Source organism: Phlebotomus papatasi, chromosome 1 (assembly GCF_024763615.1).
Source record: "Phlebotomus papatasi isolate M1 chromosome 1, Ppap_2.1, whole genome shotgun sequence".
In the NCBI taxonomy this organism is placed as follows: domain Eukaryota; kingdom Metazoa; phylum Arthropoda; class Insecta; order Diptera; family Psychodidae; genus Phlebotomus; species Phlebotomus papatasi.
In genome coordinates this window covers 27,832,287-27,852,440 of record NC_077222.1, presented here as the reverse complement: position 1 = coordinate 27,852,440, position 20,154 = coordinate 27,832,287, and the positions used below count along the sequence as shown (strand labels likewise).

At 33.3% G+C, this 20,154-nt stretch overlaps 1 protein-coding gene across 1 annotated transcript in view; it reads left to right on the top strand.

Annotated features, from left to right (window-relative positions):
• Positions 1–20,154, top strand: part of LOC129799563 (protein phosphatase PP2A 55 kDa regulatory subunit) — an 88,312-nt gene that overhangs the window by 51,081 nt on the left and 17,077 nt on the right.

Sequence of the window (20,154 nt, the reverse complement as noted above, 5' to 3'; positions counted from 1 at the left end):
AAGATATTATATTTCAAACTTGAGACTTTGGCGCTTGCATGCAACTATGCCGAAATTTGGCACACTTACCCTAATTTGGGTAAGGTTAGTTCGTTAGAGAATTTTAACGTGCTAGGTGAGGTCACCGAAGACCGGAAGTCGGTATTTCTTACCATTTGGAAACCAGAATGGTGAAAAGTTGAAAGAGTAGAGTTCCACCACTTAAAATGATGAACTAGGTCTTTGCAAACCAAGAGAAAATTCGCATCATTTGAAGACTCATTGCATGAAAACTATGTCCAAGTCTACATTTCCTTAACATTGTCATTTTAATGTAGGACAAAGTGCCCATGCTTCGTACGATACAAAGCTTGTTTCTTAATGAGAAAATTTTTCTTATGATTTCTAATAAATGTGGCTCCGCAATATTATTTTAAAAACATGACACTGTCTCTTAATTTTTAAAATATGCGTGCAATGAGTCACATTTATTGAAGAACATAGAAAAAATTTGATCATTATGAAGTTTGGGACCGTGCAAAGCATCGGAACTTTCCCCTGCTTAGTCAATTTATTTAGAACAATAACCTTAATGGACTAAAAGTTGCCTTCATATCCAAAATCAGAAGAAAAATTCATGCAAAAAACATTTTTATTTGGTGTCTTGTTTAGCGCTTGTTTCCCCTATTGTGAAGTTATAATAAGATTAAAATTGTTCTTTTCAATTTTGTCTGTAACCTAAAACTGTTTTGCGACAAAACAAAAAATCTCATTTCATCTCAAGGAAATATTCCGTCTGTATTTTGAAATAAGATATCTATCAACATTTGCGTATTCAGACAATGAGTTTTTATTAACAGAAACTAAATTAAAGCAAAATAGTCTCATATTATACTCTTTTATGTCAGATGATATTGTCTCGGAAAAAAATATGTGCATTTAAATGGCGAATTCTTGGTTAAAAATCTGCCGAATTGATAAAGAAAAATGTTAATAATTTAGCTTTAATATGAATCTCATTTCTTGACTGATTTGGAAATAATTGGGGGCTGAATTTATTAATAAAACTGAATAAAAATGGTACATTTGTGCCATATATTGTGAGATTTGCTCGATAAGTTGACAAATACATGAAATGTATCTTTTCTCATGTTAGAACATTAAAGAGGTGTGAGATGCTTGAGGGGGTAATACAGTAGACATATAGTGAGACATCAGGCAGGTTTATTTGGCCAAAAAACATACAAATGCAATTAAATAATGATGGCAAATTGTTGTAAATTAAGAAAAGACTGCGAGAATGTTGAAGAGGGAGGGCAAAAGGGGAATTGGTGTAGCACGATCTGTGCGACAAATAGAAGAAAAAGTAACGTCAAGACAGCAATTTCAATTGTATGTGATAAGAGTTACAGTCAATATTTGCTCATGTAACTTGACTGAAATTTGTTAGACTGTGATATGAAATTTCCCGCAGCAAAAAGACGTATAGGGTAAGTGTGCCAAATTTCGGCATAGTTGCATATAACCACCGAAGTCCTAAGTTTCAAATGCAATATTTTTAATTCATATTGATATTTTTTGTTACTTCCTTTTCGAGAGGGTTGTGTGGAACCTTCAAGACTAGTTTATCATCTTTGTTTTCTTTAAATCACTTCCTAAAATATTGAAAAATTGATAATAATATGGACATTGCTTTGGGTGTATTCCGGCCACTTTGTGTGAAATACCAGGCACCTTTTTTCTGACCACCTTTTATGACGCAACGGATAGAAAATTTCAAAACGTCAAGCGGAACGAGTTTAATATTTAGTTTAATACGTTTATATGATCCACAAACCCTGAGATCTTCCGTGTAATTTGTCCTGAAGACCTGAAGAGTAGCATCTCAAATTTTTGCGAGCAGATTCTCGTAGCAATTTGCCCTTCCTGAACTCTTCTATGGCCTTTTCCACATCATCTTTTTCATAGAAGCGATGGTTTTTTTCTCTGCACATTGTAGAACTCAGAAATTGAAAAAAAAAACACAAAATGAATAAGAAATTTAGGAAAGCAAAAGATGTTGCCAGAATAGGCAACACCACCTCATCGATTGATTTAGATTTTAAAGATTAATTCACTATTAACATACACAGAAACAATCTTTAAAGAAAACTAATCAATTTTCATGAAAAACACCGAAGGAAAACCTTTTGCACTACACCACAAATCGTAAGACTGCTAGAAACACAATCGATCTGTCACATTTTTTGTAAGACTCTTTCCACACTGAGTTTTTACAACCCAATTTAAATTCAAATTATACCTCAAATTTAACGGTCTTTGTGTTAATACATCCTAAAATGAATAAATATTTAAAAGCAAAATGAATTTATTGACTATTCGAAGATAACATACATAATTTTAATTATTTTATTTCCATGTCCGAAATTACACTCAAAGTGGCCGAAATTAGAATCGGGCCGAAATTTGGCACACTTCCCCTATAGGGATATTGTTTTTCACATATGGCAATTTTCTGTTGGTCGATAGGGGGGAAAAGTGGTATTTAATGAGTTAGTAGGACAGTGAATTGCAGGGTGTAATTGATTAGAAGGAATGATCAATGGAATTTTATTTAGAGACTGTTAAAATGGGATAGATAAAATGAGGAATTAATTCCGTATAGTCAAAAGGGGAAACAGTGAGTGAAAATTATCAGTTTTCGACAACATGGGAAGATTACAAAATTATCGGATTTTCCCAGTTACAACATCGATGTTCTTCCGCTTGGAAATTGGAGTAGGTAGTATTTATGTATATTTTCCTCGTGACTGATGGAAGTGTAGTCAACTGTACTGTAAGAGAGTCCATTTGAATATTTTCCAAGTGGATGAAGATTTTACTGAACATTCAGATAACATTCCTAATTGATCATATTGGCGTCAGTGTGACGGGATGTTCTTTGTAAAATTGATGATGTCTGAATCGTATTTGTATTTTAATGTGAGCGGGATAAAGAGAGACAGAGTAGGTGGAGGTATATATGAGAACCTTTAGAGATAGATGAGTCAAGAGAAGAAAAAAAAGTTGATGATTTTGTCACGAGATGAAATATACTGTGTAAGAAACAAGTTTTTTTTTCACTATAATTTTATCACTAATTGGGTCAACTTGAAGGCATTCTCTATTATTTACAAAATCTAATGGATTATTTCAGACATGCTTGTACACATTGTGTTTAATCGATAGCTCAAACTTAGTCCTTAAAGGATTTGTAGAGGCATTGTTCTTCAAAAAGTGATGCATAGAAAATGGGTAACAATAGCGCACTAAAATAAAAATGCAGAATCATATCTTTTTAGTTTAAAACATCAAACATGAGGAAAATATCCGGTAAAAGGGTAATGGAAGAGAGAACTCTTGAAAGTGATTGGCAAGGAAAGGGGTGAAATTATGCAGTGGAGTTCTTTTGGGAAAATGAGGAAAATGTATGTCATTCTGCTGTAGAATCATACGATTCCTCCAGAGTTTGCTGCGAAATACGTGCAGAATATCGAGGTTGGAGATGGTAAATTTTCATAGAGGAAATTCTTAAATAATTGAAGTTTTATTTTGCAAGGTAAACTCAGCTAAATGTTTTCTAAAAATTGAATAGCCTGCAATGAAAAATTTTGTAAATGAAACTAGAGAAAATTAGAAAATAAGCAATTTGAGGTTATGGTGAACATAACCTTAAAAACACTATGCGAACTTTGAATGGGATCACCTCAAAATGCTCCAAATTTAAACAATCACACTTTTATAAATTTTCTCAGTTTGAGAGATAAGTAGAGTGATTTAAAATAACATAAATATTTAAAAAAAAATTTTATTATTCAAAAAACATGGCATTCTAACCTATTTTTTAAGGTTAATTAGCTAAATGGCAAAAAAGAAAATTATCGTCAAATGATAACACCGAAATGGAATAGAACAGGTTATGTTGCAAAGTAAAACCTGCAAGGTTAATCTTTTAAATATATCAGAGGATAACTTGAGAAGAAAACATTAGGAATTGTTACACTGAGAAAAAACGAGGGTACGATTAACTTGTTTTCCTCATAACTTTAACACATATTAGGTGTAAAAATATATCAACATTTTTTAATGTTAATTTTACACATTTTTAAGGGTGAAATTAACATGAAAAAGGGTAACTTTAGCTCCTAATACACCTAAAAAGCATAATATTTACACCGATTTCGGATCAATACTGTAGGGTAAAATAAACATTTCCGGAATGTTATTTTAACTTTTTCGAATTTCTCTCAGTGTGGAAATAATAGAAATACAGTAGAGTCTCGCTATAGGCCATCGCTCTATAGTCCACAATTTATCGACCGTTGATTTCAAAACACTGATTTTAAGTTAGGTTATGTTTTTTAGTATGCGACATGCATAATTATTTTAATATTTTCGGCAAACTTTATTAAGTAGTTGTGATAATTGTGATCCACAATGAAGAGAGCAAGGACAAGTACCACAATCGCAAAGAAAGTGGAAGCCGTCGAGCAATTTCAATACTAAAAGTCGTTGATAATTTTAAAAAATTAAATGGACTATAGTGCGACCCAAGTGTCAAATTTGAAACCAAATATGGACTATAGCGAGACTCTACTGTATATTTATAACTGTTTTGAGAGTACTTTAAAGGTCAAAATTCCTACATTTTTCTTCTGAAATAATACAAAGTCTTTTTCAAAGGTTTTCTTTTTGTTTTCGAATACGTTTTGGGCATTATCAAACTTGACATCTAATTTCCTAATGAAACTTCGTATATTCCTTTTGATAATAATAAATAATAATAATAATAATGCTGACACAACATTCCATGAAGTAACAAGATCATCCCGCAAGGGGATTTCTAAACATAAATTATTATTTTTTCATAATCAAGTGCAGTGAAGCTCACTGGATGCAATTCGAACACCCTTAAAACCAGAAAAAAAAATCCTGGTGACCTAAAGGGGATTCGAACCCGAGACACTTGCATCATAGAACGAGTGCTCTAATCGCTCTAATACTTGACCCATTGAGTGCCCATTGTATCGTATCCCTTTCATACGGATACAAAAATTCATTGGTGATAATCACAGAATTCGAAAAATTTGTGTTCGTTCTGAATTTATGTAGCTTCAACATCCCTTTAAGGGACCGGGCCTCTCGCACTAACCTCCTCCGGTGCTGGCGACTCTCCGTCAACTCGCTCCAGTAACGTAGCATATAGGTCGCTGTCGAAAAGTCCGTCCAATCGGAGGCTCCTTGCGAGTTTTCATAACAATCTTGGTTTTACGGGAGGGGTTTTAACTCCTCGCTGAACTCTCTCTAGAATGACCAGATTCCGTGTTCGTTAGACCATCTTCAGACTAGAGGTTTAGCCCAGTTCCCGAGGGTCTCAAAACCTTAAACAGCAACCGATTTTATTGATTTTTTAAAATGTAATAGGTCATTTGCCCTTAATAAACCAATCCTATGTCAAAGTTTTCCGAAAAATCTTGACTGATAAGATATTAGAGAAGTTAAGCCATATGGCTAAGCCTTAGGTCTGATGCCCGTATTAGCCTCAGATTTGTGACTTCCCACTGGGGTTGCTTACCCAATCTTCTATCACTCATCTGACTGTACTGGGGCCTACGAGGCATCTAGCCAGTAGAAGTGAAAATGGGAATTGAGGGGAAGAGGCTATGTATCGCATCACCTCCATTTAGGCCTTTCGTTCTGTACGACAAGGTCAAAAAAGGTAAAAAATTATATATTTTTTTCTAATGTAGACGCTAAATAGGGAGAGATACAAGTTTGGGATGTTTTCAGACTACATCACCCTAAGATGATCGAGGGAGATAAGAAACAAGTAGTATTTAATTAAAATATATTATTTATTTATTTATTTAAAATGTAGTATTTTTAACCTTGAAAAGAAATTAAGCAATGTTTCAAGGTTATTAGAATTTATAACCCGAAATGTCCACTTACACAATTTTTACTTCGACTCAATTTTGGGATATCCTAAAAATCATGTTTATGCACGAAGAGAAGGGTGTTGGAGGGGAAAATAAGATTACATTTTGATAACCTAAGCCGAATTGTGGGTAGTCTGAATAACATTCTAACCCGCCAAGTCTCGCCATTTAAGGTTTACGCTTGAAAAAAGTAATTCTTAACCTTCTTTGTCTTTCTGTTGAGGGCGAACTGCATTTTTTCGAACTCTGGGTCTATCGCCAATGAATTCATTGGGTTCCAATTAGGGAATGTATGAAGTTTCATTCAGAAATTCGATTTCGAGGCCTTTAACATTCTGTATAACAGTTTTTCAAGGCCAAATATAATAAAGTTTTATTGAATAGATTTAAAAATTGATTAGGAAAATTTTGGAATCATTGGAAAGGTCTCTGAATCGTGATACTTTTCTCATGAGTTCAATTTCTAAATATTTTTTTTATTAAATTAGACAAATATTGCGTTTTGTATTTGTAGAAATACGCATAAAATATAACTGTAATGTGTTGTACATTTTCAAGTCTTCGCCAAAATGTTATATTACTCTACTTCCCTTTGGAAACAAGAATTGAACAATTTTTGTTTGAGGGTTTCCGAGTTTTTCAATTCAAAATATGTGTTTCTAGGTTATGTTAGTTTGAGGTTAGTATAGATTGGATTATAAAAAGAAACGGTGCTTTTAAGAAAATAGGAACCTGTGAACATAGGTCCTTCTAACTTCATTGTACTTTTCCTAAACCACCCTTATTAGGAGTAGGGTGTATAAAGCCAGTCCGTTCTTTGTATAAATAGACCGGCTTCAGCCCTGATAACTCATTTCTGAAACGGTTGAGGAAGTCTTTTAGGCTTCGCCCACACTGGGTTCGAGTATTTCATATTTTTCCCATATGGCAGTATTCGCATTATGTGATACAAGCTGGGATCCTCTACACAAATATACTGCGTTGTATATTTGTTAATTTAACCTTAACCTTATTTTATAACAAACTGTTATAACAAGGTAAACAACGTTATATCTAACTCAAGGCTCATTATAACCTGGTATAACTTCAATACCAACCCTTGTAAGTTTTGAGAAGCTTATTAAATTTTGAGACATTTAAGCAACATATTGTTTGAAACAGGTCGTGTGAGAAATAAAGATAAAGGATGGAATCCTACTAAGTATAAACAATAATTTCTCTTCAATGCTCAATGAGAATAAAGGAAGTAGTTTTCCTGCTTTTTCTCACAATCCTTCAAACTGCTTTTGTGTAGATGTCTAGCATAGTTTCAAGTAAAAGAAAAAAGCTCGACAACCAGCTGTTTCAGTTGCTTGGTTATTGTATTGTTGTGTATTGTGAAATGTGCAGAGGAAAATGTCTAAAAATAAAGTATAATAAGTTGTGCCTGTTTAAAATGTTCATCTTCACCTCAAATCGATTTTCCATTCTCTGTTTTCTAGTTCAATTTGCATAATAATAAAATTATAAAATAAATAAATACACAACACACACGATTCACAATTCTGTGTCGATTATATCAATCATGCACACACAATGTTGATGCTTAAAAGCATTTTGTTGCAAATAAAATTTCCATCTCATCCCTTTTTTTTGTACTATACACCCCTCTTCAGGCACTTATCGCATTGTGCCACTTCAAATGAGGGTGGTTATTGTCTATATCTCTCTCTCCTGTGGATGAAGAAATCGGTTTTTCTCTTGCCATTTATTTGTTGTTTTTTCTGCGTTCTTCCCTCAAGTGATGTTTTCCCATATTGACTTGATGGGAAATTGCATGGATATTATCTTAATTCAGCACACTCATGAAAATGTGCTCAATGCTCGCAATATTTCTATGAGCATTCATTTTAACTGGGGGTACTCGAAGAAATATAAGTGTGAGTTTATTTTTGAGTGTCACTGGCAGTGTTGAAAGACTTATTGAAGCTTTTTAATGATCACTTGTGCACACTCTTGTGCATTTCACACAATGTCAAATGACCCTCATTACCCCATTCTTTACAGCTGTTTAGAATTCTTTCATAGAAAAGAAAAAAAAAGCAAAGAATTGGCAGAATGCTTGAATTTACGAGTTCCAGCACTCAGGATATTCTTTTACTGTGCTTTTTGGGCCAGTACCGGACCACTTCTTATTTATTACCTGTTTAAACCAAATCAGAATTTTAAGGCCTTTCAAGTGAATCCAATATTGATAAATATATTTTGAAAAAAGGCCAGATAAGCTTATGGCAGCTGAGATTCTTTACAGGCAACCTCGGAATGCGTGCAACTCGGGGTGCTTGCAACTCGGAATGCGTGAAAATTCGATTGTGGGTTGAATTTTGGGGGTAAAGAATCGCGTCGAGTAAACTGTTCTCGGCGGTCGAAATGGATAAAATTAGCTCGACGCGATTCTTTATCCCCAAAATTCAACTCACAATCGAATTTTCACGCATTCCGAGTTACAAGCACCCCGAGTTGCACGCATTTCGAGGTCACCTGTAAAGAATCTCAGCTACCATAAGCTTATCTGGGCTTATCACTGGTCATTTTCTATTTTAAATAGTTTGAGTGAGGAAGGCCAACAAAAGAAAGAAAAGTTCATTGAAATCGGTTATTAAATATTGGAGATAGAGTCCGGTCCATATGGATATAGTAAGGGTCGGTGTACTGTGGGTTGGGTAGAGACGGATGGAACCCATTATTAGAAAGATCTTGCTCTCAGATACAATATATGCTAAAATTTCATCGAAATCCCTTCATAAACACCAAAAATGCAATCCGGGCAAAACTTTTTGGGCTATAGCTCGGGTCAGGGAACATCAAGGGAGGAGTGCGACCTACCGTAGGAAAGGTCTCGACCTCAGCTACAACATACTAAAATTTAAAGAAAAAGTATCGTCTATAGTTTTCGAAACATTCGAGATCGATTAATCGAAAATCGATTTTTTGATTAATCGATCCTTCGATTTAATCTGATAAAATTGGGGTATCACAAAGGTTGTAGTACTCCACGAGGGCTTTCCAAAACACCAAAATTTTTCCAAATCCGGGGTAAATTCTCTAACTTTGTAAGAACGTGAGAAGTGTTAAAAATGAGAAAATATTGAAACTTGTCACTAAGTGTGATTCTCTATGCTCATTTTTGTGACACTTCTCATGATATTTTCGTGACACTTCTCACTGAATGATGATCCAGTGACTCAAAAATAATTCAAGAGGAAAATTGCGAAATCAATCATAAGAAATAACTTAATTCTTACCGAAATGGGCTGGAATTCTCAATAGAAACCTTTTTCGGATGGTTCAAATTGTGACACAATTCATAAGAAAATCTCACAGTTTAGAGGAGTAACACTTAAAAACATTGAAATCGTAGATTCATTAAAATAAATCAAATATTAAACCATTCTAATTCACGTTTGTTCTTTCGCAAAATTATGTACACTGGTTTAAAAACAGAGACACTCATATTGACATTTTGTTTTGATAAAGAACTCAGAAGAATGGCATCTTTGTATGAGGGCTGTTTTAAAAATAAGAGTAAATTGAGTACTAAAATCGGTACTAAAAGGTTTCTCTCCACTTCTGTCAAAAAATCGCGGGAAAAATGTCACTAGCTTCTCACTCAAGCATACAGAATCACGAAATATGAGAAAGTGAAAACAAAGTGGTCGAATATTTTCGTGAGCCTGTCACTGGTGACCAAGTCACGAAAATTAGAGAATTTATCCCCAGGCGAACATTAAACTCCAAATATAACTATGATCGGAAAAATCGTCCTTTTGAATTACTGAAGGTCAAAGGTCAACCACTTTGGGGGGCCCATTTTTCAACCGATTTGATTAAATTTGAATTTTTTTTTAAATGTCTTGAAATTTCGATCGGTTAAGTAACGATAATTGAATAATTTTTTTCGTAAATTATTTTTTTACTTGAAATAAAGTTTGTTGATGAGCTAGAGGTCAAACGATAAGAGATATCGACTTCCAGTCTTCGATGAACCCCCATAAATGTATATTGTCTCGACCGGTCTTTTTTCTTCGAAATTGGTTCAAAAATTGAACTTTTGAGATGGCTAATTCCTGATATTAACAAACAAAAACCTATGTTAAATGCAATAGCGTTTTCACTCTAATTTTCAAATTGCATTGCCGAATACCACAAGTCGATATCTCTTACGGTTTATCCTTCAGCCTGGAACACCTCGTACAGTCAGTCGGAACAAATAAGAAACACAGGGACGTAAAAATCAAAGGATTATAAAAAATATTACTCACTCTCAGTGGAGTTCGAGCAATAATTATAGGAAGAGAAAAACTTAAACTTTTCTGCTATCTTATAAGAGTTTGTATTCTTTGTAAACAAATACAACAAATAACTCATTTTCACATATATAAATAGTGCAGTAAAATTCCATGCAATAAAGTTGAGGATCGACCCATATTGTATTGATTTTGTTTTTCCTTGGCGTACGGTGAAAGTTCAAATTTACTAATCTTTATTAAATTTTCACATGTAATCTGAAAATTTAATAATTGAGAGAGAAAATTAGCGTAATTTCATTTAAAATGCAATTGGCGAACAGATGAAAATTTACCCTTGGTGGTTGATATGAAACTCACTTAATAAATTGGTTAAATCTCTATTAAATTTGCACCACAGTAAATTTGTGCTGTGAGACGGATGGAAAGAGCCAACAATAGGGAAATAGGGAGATTTTAGAGAGATACAATCTTCATTCATTTAGAAAATATTTATATTTTTCCTGTTTCATTTTAACTTTTGACTATGGAGGAAAGGGGAACTTTTTTTATTAAGAGTAGTGGTGTATAATATTTGCATAAATGGCAATACTTCCTTTCTGACTTTTAGACAAAAAGTAATGGGTAATCTTCAATCTTTCTGCTTAATTAAATTTTCATGGGAATATGCTAAAATTGTATTCCAGGCCTTGTAAAGGGCATTAAGGTAAATGTTTCACTTTTCTCATAATTAATTCTATAATTCAGTAAAAGTTTAAAATAGTTTAAGAAAGTCATATTACAAGGATGAACTATCTTCCTAACAGTGTAGTCTTGACATAAAATATAAAATTTCTAGTATAATAATTTCAAGTCAAGGTAATATGGCAAATATATTTAAAAATGTCAAGCAGCATTATAATCGTTTTCCGATTTCCATTGTTTATAATTATTAACTTAGATTCGCAATTCCTTTGATTAGTTTTTAAAATATGGAATGTTTTTCATCTTGAACTTGTTTAAAAATTAGTACAAATACGTATGTCGCTAACTCTATGATAGACATGTCTCACTTATCCTTAGGGGACTCTTAAACACCGAAAAAGAAACAGTATCATATTTTTGATGTATAACAGTCTGATTTTAGTATAGGCATGTTCTAAATTTTTAGCTCATGTACTAAAAAGCAGGAAATTCGTAAATATCAGTTCTATTCTTAGGGGAAATCACTCTCCCTTCGAACGTTCATGCCTTTGAATAATGTGAATTTATTTTATTTTTCCTAGGAGACTTGGGCTTCTACATTAAAGAAATTTATGTTCATATTGAAGTAAATTGCCTATGCTTTTGTAGGAAAATCTCTCAAATATGGACATACAATTCTCTAGCGTATAGGGGTTATTACACATATTTATCGCATAATTATCAATAATTGATAATAAGCTAACTAATATTTAATAAAAATAGAAGAAAATTCACACTATTCTAAAGCCATGAACGTTCGAAGGAAGAGTACTTTCTTCTAACGCCCTAACTCTGTTTTTTTTTTCACTTAAAAGGAAATTAGCTAACATTTTTCTATTTCACTGCAAATTATTGAGTATTTGTCACAGTTTTCATTACTTTCTTTTTTTATTGAGATTTATCGTGTTTTCATAAACGGCAAGAGATATTAACTTTGGATCTTCAATAAGAAAAAAATAAGATAAAATAAGATAGGAAAAAAATTAATAAAGACAAGAAAAAAGATGTTTTTTCTTGAAGAAGTAACATTGAATACCATCTTGAATTCTTCTTATTTAAAATTAATTATCTTTAATTTTAAAGTGTCCATTTTTTAAGTGTTTTTTTTTAAATGTAAAAGAAATCACAATAACGAAATTACTGGAATTTGCATCCGGAATGAAAATTCTTACGGGATTTTCCGTGGAAAAATCAGTTTTGTTTTTGTAACATCGGTGTCACTGAAGCTCTTTATTGCAAGAAATACCAAATTACACAAGAAAAAACCGTGTCCTAAACATCCCCTTTTTTGTCCCAATGTGTCCTGGATTAGGGATTTTAGGGACAAAATGACGCATTAAACATTCTCACTTTTCCAAGAAAGCTCATTTCTTTTCTCAGCTTCGTTGAATCCTTTTATTAAAGCCGGTACCTGTGGGTATACTATGGTCAAATTAAAGTCTAAAACAGTTCATAGTGTCTTTGAAATAATGCCTTGAAGTCAAAACACGAAAAAGTGTCTCAAACATCAATGTTGTCAAGAGTTATTAACCAGAATTAGGGTGGAGTAATCACTTATCGCCATATTTAGGAAAAACTGGAAATTATTTTATTATAACTTTTGAACCCTTATTAGGGGGAGGCTTTGAACTTTCGCATACAAAAATGATGTTCAAGTTCAGTGATTTTTTCTGACTACCATGCAAACTGTATGGATTCTCCAACTATGCCAAAAAAATGTCTTACTTATAAGGTTTATAATCCCACCAAACAAAATTCCAGGAAATCCTTAGATTTTCCTCCAGAGGAAAATGAAAATTTAATGGCGATTTATCCGATAGATGAATCAAGTTTCTATTATCGCACACGATTCACGCCATCATTGAACACCCCATTTTCACCGTAAATTTTGCACCGGACACTAAAAGTTGCACATCATTGTTTAAAGGGAACTCTAATCTACTTGATTAAACCATTTTTATATAGAATAAAACATTTTAATATCACTTTTTTGGAACTTTTCTGAGAGATGTTTTATTGACATTAAAAACCATTTTTTTGATTGGTTCTACGAGAATTTCACTCCGGAAACGGTTAAATCTGATGAATACTTTCTTAAAAAGTCCAAATATCACCAAATTTACACGAATCAATAAGTTTTTAAAGCTAAAAATTGACTAAAACTCTGCAAGCGAGAAGACCACACAAGATTCCACCATTCCTCCACGGAGCCGGATATGCACAAAAACGTTTGAATGCGCATCATTGAAGATTTCTCTGTTCCTGCAACTGCAGGAATCGGGATTTAGCACAGATATTGAGCTTCAGCAGGTGAACAAGCTAAAATTTTCACAAAACAGTTTCTCACGGACAATTTCTTTTCTTTGTCATGCAAAACAACACAATAGTGAGGTTATGTCAAAGATTGTCAAAAAACCAGTTGTAAACTGTATGAGCTTATTGCAGATGTGATTCTTTCATTGCACATTCAGTTTGTGCAAGCTTGAAAAATATTTTTATATCAAAGAAATGCAAATTTGCTTAATAATTACTCAACTGCAGCCTATTTGAGTCAAATTACTTCTTGTTTATCAACTTTACGATTTTTAAGTTTTCCTTTTTAGTGGTGGATCAAATCGGTAGATTACAATAGATGTGAATATGAGGGATCGTATCTAAAATGAAGTTTCCTGGAAAATATCTGAAAGAAGCAGTCTTCTATGTGCGATCGATGAATCTGAGTCAAGTTTGTGAATTTTGTTCCACCCACAAAAAGTGCCTGTTCAGCCTAAAAGATTTTTACATAAATCTGATTCCTAATAACCCTTCTACCCTTTGTGATAGTAGTTTTTCAGAAAAGTGATATTAATTCTGCACAATCGTATGAAATATTGCACAGCAAAATTACAGTTTTGGACCTGTTTTTTATTTTTTGTTTCCTGAAACTAGGAAAAAAGGATTAGACTCTCAATTTTTTCAGGAAAGATGGGATTTAAGGTTAGCTATTACAATATATAGCCATATGTGAGATTCATAAAGGAATATGGGAGAAATATGAAGTGTCTGAAGGTAGCGTATGTGCGAACGATCAAAGCCTCCCCCTACATGATAATTTAAATTTGACACAAAGTTAATTAAATGTATTGGCTGCAGATTCATGCAAACAATAGTCCTCCAATTTAACCCTGAACTACTTAAAAAACTGATTTTTATTAACAATGCAAAATAACCACTTCGTCGCCACTGGTTTTCGCCAGTTCTGTAACCACTTCTCGCCACCCACTTGGAAAGATTCAAACTCAATTATTTTGGGCAATATTATGCAAAGAATACATTCAGTATTTCTCTTTCTTCATGATCACCCTATTATTACTCACTTTAAATGATTTTTCTTCGCTTTTATTTGAGAAATCAAAGCATTGGAATATTGAATAAAGTAACCAATCCAGAGGGGCAATTCACGAAAGTATCCAGCCACAATTTTGACTGATTACTGCCTGTTTTTTGTGAGGCGAATTTCGCCTTCCCGTTAAAAGCTGCGTCTCTTCGCTAAAAATGAAGAGTGTACAAGGTTTTTGGTTTTGTACCTGCTGGAATTTCGGGATGTATCCCGAAAATTTTACCCTCCAGCTCGAGACCGGAGGATAAGATTTTTTTTTTACCAAAATCCTATGAAAAAATATTTATTTGGATTATTTTATTTAAGTAAAGATGCCCAGGCACAAAAATAGTAAGAAATTAGTGGGTTTTAATATATTATAAACGTTTAAATAGTCCTTGTGTTCTGAAAAAATAGGTTTTGGGAAAGTTCAGGGACTAAAGAAATTATTATTAGGGATTATGAGTTTTAGAAATTTTTTTATTGTTAAAATTTACATGCGATTTACTTCGGGCCAAAATTTTTGCCAAGCTAAGATTTCTACAATAATCTAAAAAAAAAACTATTTTTAATATCAAATTAACTTTAAAGACCACCACTTGTCAATCAATGCACGCGTCAAAAATATAATATTCTTAGCGTTTGAAGTAATATTTACCACGTTTATGTACAAAATTAATAAAATATTTATTATCAGAATAAATGCGATTTTTTGATGCTACTCCTGAGAGGTCTTTACAGACTTACGACATTTATCATAATTCTCAGAAAATACACCTAAGGCAAAGTATCCTTTATTCGACCGGTTCCTCTATTCGACCGGTAGATTTATTTATTCAATTTAATTATATTTGCTATAATATTTTGTGTATGATCTAACATTAATAGGTCAATTATTCTTTAAATAATACGAATCAGTGACAAATTCATAGAAATTGATGAAATTCACCATCAAATATTCAAAAATTGACCCAACGGTCGAATAGAGGAACCCGGTCGAGTAAGGGTACTTTACCTTACGTGACGATATTATCATCATTACCCAAATAATTTTTTAATCTTTTAATATAGAAATTGTATTTAGAATTTAAAGGGAAGTCAAAGTGATTTTGGATAAAAATGGTTCAAAATAAAAACTTATGTTCGCACTAGACCATTATTGCAATATTTATTTTATTTTATGTGAAACAATATAATTACACCATTTAATTTTCAACAAACTTCACCAAAATTTAAATAATTTATATTGTTATTTGAAAGTTTTCCTCTTTCTTTAGAATGCTTAAAATTCCTAAGATATTATAACGATTCCAATTTTAAAGGGACAGATAATCCTAACCGGCTTATGTAGGTGAGATTCTTAACGTGAGCTAACTCGGAGTGCATGCAAATTCGATTTGGAGCTGAAGTTGGGAGACGCCATTCAGTTATCTTTAATCAAATTCGTGAAATTATACAAATTTTGTATTTAAACCAAAATATCAAGGATTTGGATGAACTGACAGAAAAGTGTTATATGGGTGAAATGTAGACCAGAATGTTCTCTATAATTTTGCCGTAGAACTTGAACTCATCGATTACTCAGAAGCCAAGATAAGCGAGGTTTTTTGTTTCTTAACTCGTTTTTTCATCCAGAGTTCCCCAAGTAGTCATTTGTTGAACTTCAACTATATCAAAGAATTGTTGTATTTTGCGGGACTTTCCATTTAAACCCCTATTTTAAGTGTCTTGGTGGAGTAGAGGCAGTCAAATTGGCATCTGAGTGATTTCAAAGCGTTATTATTGGAAAAATCAATTTTTTCACACTTAAACGGCAAAATCGGAGTGATAGCGTAGTCTGAGTGGAAAATGATGTATGGACGAAATGTAGAGACAAATGTGCTCTACAATTATGTTGAAGTAATCATCAAAATCGGTTCAGCGACAGTCGAGATAATTGAGGTTATGTGATATTGAAATTAGTTTTTCGACTGTGGCGCCCCTGGTGTTGGTCCCACGAAGTTCAAATATTCTAGAAAGTTGTAGCATTTGGTGAGATCTTTCGTTTAAGCCCTCATTCATCAAAATCGGTCACATAGAACCGGAGATATGATTTTTTGAATTTCGTGAACTTTGACCCCTCATATCTCCGGTTCTATTGAAACCACAGCGCGCATACGCACCATTTTGGAAACGTCCTAGACTGGACTACAACATGGTAAAATTTCATTAACTTGCACAATGCCGTTTTTGAGAAAAGTGACTTTGAATTTCGATGAATTTTGACGCTATCACAGCGCCACCTATGGTGACTTTTTGAACTTCCATCTGAAAGTGCTCATTGAGACGAAACCAAAAAGGTAAAATTTAGGTCGCTATGTTAATTAAAACAGGAGATAGAGGCCGGTCAATATTCGAACTTTGACCCCTTATAGCTCGGGTCAGGGGTTTTAGATCGACTTAAGGTTTTTTTTGTTTGATAGGTATAATCAACGGCTACAACATACTAAATTTTCAGCCCGATGCACAATGGAATTTTTGAGTTATTTAACTTTTAAGATTTAAAAATTTTCTTTTTAAAAAAGCGCCCCTAGCGGTGGTTTTATGAACTTGCGATGTTAGAAGGGGAAGTGGCATTTCACGAGAGCTTTCCAAAAAGCCCTCACTTTTTAAACTCTGACAATTAGAACCGGAGTAATGCCCATTTTAAGAAATTTTTTTTGGACCCTTATAGCTCGGGTCAGGGGGGTCGCGGGACCTTAAGTTTGGTATTGATGGAAAGCTCTAAGGCCCAGCTATAACATACTAAAATTTGAGTCCGCTGAATGCCATAGGGGCGGAGCTATTGAGAAAACAAAAAAGGGGGTCTTCAAAATGGCGGAAGGAGGGGTGGGGGGTGGGGGGTCTATGCACCAAGTTGCAATTTTCACCCGATATATAACCTTTGCCGAAAACCGCAAGTCGATATCTTTTTTAGTTTAGGAGCTATTAAGCTCCAAAGAGCGGCCGGCCGGCCGGCCGGCCGGGAACGTAACTTAGCCACATATATATTCGGAATCAGGAAGTGGCGAAACACATTTTGGCCAAATTTGAGGTCGATCGGACGACATGAAATTTTGTTAGGATTATAGTAGGTGAGATTGTTAAGAATCTCACCTAATACACGCCATAAATTACAGTAGAGTCCCGCTATAGGCCATCGCTCTATAGTCCACAATTTATTGACCGTTGATTTCAAATCACTGAGGTTATGTTTTTTTAGTACGCGACATGAAATGTTGTCATAATTATTTTAATATTTTTGGCAAACTTTATTGAGTAGTTGTGATAATTGTGATCCATAATGAAGAGAGCAACACAATTACCACAAACGCGAAGAAAGTGGAAGCTTTCGAGCAATTTCAATACTAAAAGTTGTTGATAATTTTAAAAAAATACATGGACTATAGTGCGACCCAAGTGTCAAATCTGGAACCAAATATGGACTATAGCGAGACTCTACTGTACTTGCCTATTGCGTTTTGCCTACTTTTCGGCGAGTAGACGGACTGAAAAATACATTATTTCACTTTTGGCCACATCAAGTGTGTCTCCACCATATTCGCCGTCCAGTCAATTTTGTATAGATATTTCCCAAATTGCCCCTCAGATTTGACAACTAAGAATTTACAAAGTGAAGTTAGCGTCGCCTATTGAAAAGAGATGGCGACAGGTGGTAAAATCAATTCTAGAAGATAACCACTTTTCGCCATGCCTCATTTTTATATAAAAATAATGTAAAATGAAATATTAATTAACTAAATACAAATTTCATATATTCCACAAGTGTAATCAAATATTCAATAGACAAATTATTTATCCAAAAAGGTACAATTTGCTTGATGAAAATTTGATGACACTTAGTATATTGGGTAAGAAATATTGGATTCTATGTACTTGCTTAAAATATTGCTCTTAAAAATGCTCAAAATCGTAAATTGAAAACGAATAATTACTATTTTTCGACTCTATACGTAGCAAATACAAGTAACTTCGCAGCTCATTTATTTCATAAATTGCGAAAAATAGCGATTTCAATATAAGTGGTGAAAAGTGGGGCACTGGCGAGAAGTGCTGATTCCACCCTAGCATTAATTCAGAATAGAAAATCGTTAATTTTGACACTTTACCTTTAAGATATTTTTATCTCAGAATTTAGGGCTGTTTTCTTAATTTTCTCTTTGAATTTACATTTTATTTTTTAAATAAAAATCCAACCTAATCTCCTGATGCATTCTCTTTGTAAAAGACCTTTGAAATGTTCTATAAAGTTTTTGACCTACTCGTATACTGTTTACTTGATCTCAGAATAATTAAAATTAACCATTAGTCGTTTAGGGTAGAGTCAGTACTTTTTCGCCAGTAAGCACTTTTTCGCCACCTACAAATAAAATCACTTTTTCAGGGAATTATGAGCTCATGGAACTACGAAATGACTATTACTTCGTAACCTCTAGTCCAACGGATCAGAAAACCATAACTGGTGCTCCACCGACTAGATTATTTGCAAGTTAATTGAAGAAATTGTCGACAAGGTGAACAGTCACCAAAAAAATATGGAGTTCTTAATAAACTTGTCAACGCTCAGACAAATTGTCTTGCAATATTTTATGTTTTTGCAGTACAGTATTTGATATTTTTTCACTCAAAGTCACTTTGTTATTAACTAAGCTTCGCTCTAATATCATTATTTAATAATGTTTTCCAAAAAAATAAAGAAATACGGATGTGGTGAAATAGGGCTTACTTTTTTCGGTTGTGTAAGTACTTTTCGCCACTCATTTTTCCAAGCATTTTACAAGTGGCGCACCTCGCGGAATTTAGTTGAAACAGACGTAATTGTCAATTGATTTTTGTCGCAAACAAAAAATCATTCGAAATACTCTAATAATTGTCTAATATAGGTGTTAAATAAGAAAAGTACTGTGCAATGTACTTTTGCGGGTTTTCGAAAGCTGCTGTTTCTTAAAAATCAATTAAAAACAAGTGGCGAAAAAGTGCTTACACAGTGGCGAAAAAGTGTTTACAAAGTGGCGAAAAGTACTGAAACATGCATTGTTGCAGGAAATGTATTTTTTCAACTAGATGCCCAAAAATTCCCGGAAAGTCTCCTGGTTCATTAGAGAGACAATGCTTCAAAGCACTTGTACAGAAAATTTCTTTTTATTTCGACAAAAATTGTAAGAATTACAAGGGTACAAAACCTTAAGGTGGCGAAAAGGGCTTACTCTACCCTACTCGATGTTAAATTTAATTTTAAAGTCTTTCAAAGTAGATTTTTCTAATGTCAAGAAAATTCAGTAAGTACAAAATGTATTTAATTACCACAAAGAAGACTCACTCAGTAAAATGTCTAAATGGAGCAATTAGCTTTGTAAGTTATTTAGTGGACTTTATCATGGAGAAGAGACGGTCTATGCGCAAAAGTGACTGAGAAACTCTTTGAAGGTGATGAATAGTGAGTTTTGTTTACTGAAAGCGCTTAACGAATGATAAATATACGCAATATTAAAATTAGATGGTATGAGAAAGTGTGAGAGAATCATATAACTTTTTTTTTGTTAGCAGGGAATTATATTTCGGCCTTTGACTTGGAATATTTTTTTTTACAATTTTTATTATTAATTCTTGCTTTAAATAAAGGGGGACCTTAAAAAATGGAGAGTAAAATTTTTAGTGGGTACATTGATTAATAAAATCATTTTTTTTTGTGTAAAAAAATCAATTTTGAGGAATTGTATGGTTCAGTAATTGAATTTGAATTTTAATTAAATTTTTGATTCAATCCTTGTCTCTCGTCTGTTGTATACAA